Source organism: Oreochromis niloticus, linkage group LG3 (genome assembly GCF_001858045.2).
Source record: "Oreochromis niloticus isolate F11D_XX linkage group LG3, O_niloticus_UMD_NMBU, whole genome shotgun sequence".
NCBI lineage: Eukaryota > Metazoa > Chordata > Actinopteri > Cichliformes > Cichlidae > Oreochromis > Oreochromis niloticus.
Genome location: NC_031967.2, coordinates 79280129 through 79283596, shown reverse-complemented (window position 1 = coordinate 79283596; position 3468 = coordinate 79280129). Strand labels below are relative to the sequence as shown.

General features: G+C 42.0%; 1 long non-coding RNA gene across 1 annotated transcript; it reads right to left on the bottom strand.

The window, feature by feature from the left end:
• Positions 1-271: 271 nt before the first annotated feature.
• Positions 272-1141, bottom strand: LOC112846125 (uncharacterized). Its single transcript, XR_003218962.1, has 2 exons — positions 723-1141; positions 272-621 (listed from the first exon to the last, which is right to left on the bottom strand). It is a non-coding gene; the product is annotated as an uncharacterized LOC112846125 (long non-coding RNA).
• Between the last annotated feature and the right edge of the window lie 2327 nt (positions 1142-3468).

Genomic DNA, 3468 nt, shown 5'->3' with positions numbered 1-3468 from the left:
TCCCACTCTTCTGCTCCTCTTCCTCCCTTAGTGCAGCCAGCCTGGCCTCCTCTTCCTCTGCTAGAAACTGCTGAAGCTTCTTAAACTGCTCCTTAATCTGCCTCTCTGTGTGTCGGGCCTGGACCTTAATGTGTTCTGCTGTTTGATCAAACTTCACTTGAACTTCTTCACAAACCTTTAACTTCTTCTTTAAGGGCTCCAGAGTTTCCTGAAGTTCCTTCTTGTGTTGTTGTGCAGCTTCATCGATGGGTCTGAATCTGTGTTTGGTGTGTTTTTCTGAGTCTCTGCAGACGACACACACTGGCTGCTGATGGTCCAGACAGAAGAGTTTGAGTTTCTCAGAGTGCAGACTGCAGAGAGCCTCTGAAGCTCTCTGATCTCTCTCCTGTAAGAACGACTCACACAGGTTCTTTAAAGCTCGGTTTAAAGGTGGATCATACACTGATATTTTATTACAAACTGGACACTCACGTATCTGTTTTTTTCTCCACCATCTCTTCAGACAGTCTTTACAGAAGCTGTGGCTACATGACAGAAGAACAGGATCTCTGAAGACCTCCTGACAGACCGGACAGCAGAGATCCTCCTCTGATCTGGAAGCCATTGAGTCTGTGAGTGAAGCTGAAAACAGCAGACAGGAAGTACAGTCAGTCCTGGCTCCCCTCCCTCCTCTACGACCTTCACTGAAACTTTCTTTGAGTTGTGTTTTTGCTCAAACTCACCTTCAGTGTGTGGAGCGTCAGCAGCTTGAAGCAGCAGTGTTGGAGTTTTCCACTTTTCTCTCCTGTAGCTGGACTCACTCAGAGGAAGCTGCTAGTTTGGTCTGAACTCAGTCTGATCGTCTGTGCGTGTCTCTTTACTGAGGACGAAGAACTTCCTGTTTCCTGGTTTGTCGCATTTCAGTGACATAGAAGCCGGAACTTCATTCAGAGTGTGACAGAGTGCAGACGTTCATTGCAGATCAGAAACGAAACCTTTTTACAAGCGTAGAAAATAAAGTGTGACTCAGTGGTGCAGCTGTTTGGCAGTTTTTATTTCAGACTTTGTTCTGGTTATTGTTCAGGTTCCACAGCAGTGGGAGTGTAATGCAGTCACACAAACACAGGTGGATTTACTTTGGAGAACTTCAAGACATGTTGAGGATGTGATTTATTTAAATCAGCTGTGTTGGATCAAGGACACATCTAAAACCTACAGGACACCGGCCCTTGAGGCCTGGAATTTCCCATCCCTGAGTTACTGTAACAGCAGCCACTTTTCCATCAGACCAACACCAACATTAAATTCTGTCTGACACAAACAACACTTCTAGATGGAGTTTATCCTTTGACTATAAGTCCTCCTGGTTACAAGTGTGTACAAAGATAAAGTTATTCTAAGAACTCAAAGCTGAGGTTCCTCTTTTCTAAGTCTGTATGTTCTCAGAACAGAGGAAGCTGTTTGTTGCTAAATAGGTTTATCACACAAAAGTTGTTATATGAAAAGTCACGTAGACATGTGGTTTGCTTAGGGCACATTTCATGTAACTAATCACACTATGTACAATTTTCTTTTAACAGCATTAAATTAGACTGTATGACTGTATTTGCATTTAACCATCACAATGAATGAACTATTTAAATAAATTAACTATTTATATAGCCAGGGCTACATAAGTGTAAAGAGTGCAGCAACATACATGTTTTAGTGTATGTTGGGGTGGCTGTAGCTCAAGCGGTAGAGCACCTACAGACCTCCGATCACCTACTGATCGAAATGTTAGTGGTTCAATCCCTGGCTCCAGTCTGCATGCCAAGTGTCCTTGGACAAGATATTAGTATCCCTGGGTAAGTTGGTCATTGGAGTATGAATGTCTGAATGTAGTTAGGAGGCACTAGGTATAGCAGAGACGAAAATATGACTCAAACCACTGAAGTGTGTCATAATAAGCAACATGCAGTGACACATGATACACAGGAATATGAGCGTGAACACAGCCTGTCATGTACAGATGTGCTCATGTGGTCTGGTTTAACAGCAGATTTCTTTACATGCAGAGAAGTTCCTGCCTCTTTCACACAAGCAGTGGACAAATATATATTTTTGGGAATATTTCTTCTTTAAAGTATGATGTGAGCCATGTGCTGATATCACTGCTTCTGTCCAATCATCAGTGTCCTTCGATCTCTGATGAATAGTAAGATGTTCTAGCTTTACAGCTTTTTATAGAGCAACATACTGTTTTTCCGGGCTAAATGAAGATCTTCTGCATTACTGAGACATCTTCAGCTTATGAATTATCTGCTTTAAGGTTTCTGAGTTATACCAGGGAGTCAAATTCCTCTGATTTAAGGCGTTCTCCTTTAGAGGAGCCACAGTATCCAGAGCTGTACACAATGAGGATGAAACTGTCATGGTTCAGGGTCAACTGATTCAGTATTTTGAGTTGTATATAGTGTTGGGTCTTCAGTGTTAAAGTCCCCCTGTGTTAAAGTCTCCCTCTCCTTTGTTTATCCCAGTTACGTCTTTGTGTCTTGTCTCCATTTTCTGTCCTCCTTGCGTTTCATTCCATGTTTTCCCAGCCCGTCACTTGTGATGGGAAATTCTACTCTCTACTTTACCCTCACATTTAGATTTATGTGGTTAGAATTTCACTGTATGATTTTTGTGTAACCTTTTCATGCCTAGATGAAGTATGTGTATGTGTCAGTATGACCTCGTGAAATAAAAAACAGCTTAGCTAAGCCTTACAATGTTTCACTTTGTTATCTGATAACCGCTTTGCTCAAAAGAATGAAGCTCAGAGCCAGCGCCAGGTGCTTGTCATGGTTCTGGGTCCGTTGGACCCAGTATTTTGAGTTTATTATGCTTTGGTTTATTTTGCATCTGGGATTGTTTTCTTGTTCTCTTGTTGTGGTTTGATTATGATGATGTCTATTATTAGAGTTTCATGTTTCTGTTTATTTATGTTTAAGGAATTGTTCTCAGTTGTATCTCACGTTTAGTTTAGTTCAGGTTCCTTGTGTCATTCTCTGTCTGTCTCTCAGTGTCAGGTCTGCGTCTTGGTGTAGTGTTCTTGTTTCCTGTTTTATTGTGAAGGTCTGCGTCTCATGTGAGTGTGTTCAGTTTTACCTCTTGTCTCGTCTCATTAATTACTCCCAGCTGTGTCCACCACCTGTGTGTAATCTCCCTGTGTTTCTCTGTGGCCGTTTCTCAATTCTCAAGTACGCGAGTACGTACTCGCGTTCTCGGTGAGTACGTACTTGCCGAGAACGCGAGCACGGACTCGCGATATGTACAATTGGAACACCTGCGTACGTGATGATGTCACAGGTCTGGAGTTTTTACTGCCGTCCCCTCTTAATTTAACTGTGAGTAACATGTGATGAAGCTTAACTGTGATCACAGCCAAACCGGTTTACTCAGGAACAAATAAAACACTGAAATAAACCAAACATTAACATTTAGAAGTGATCTAAGTGACTTATA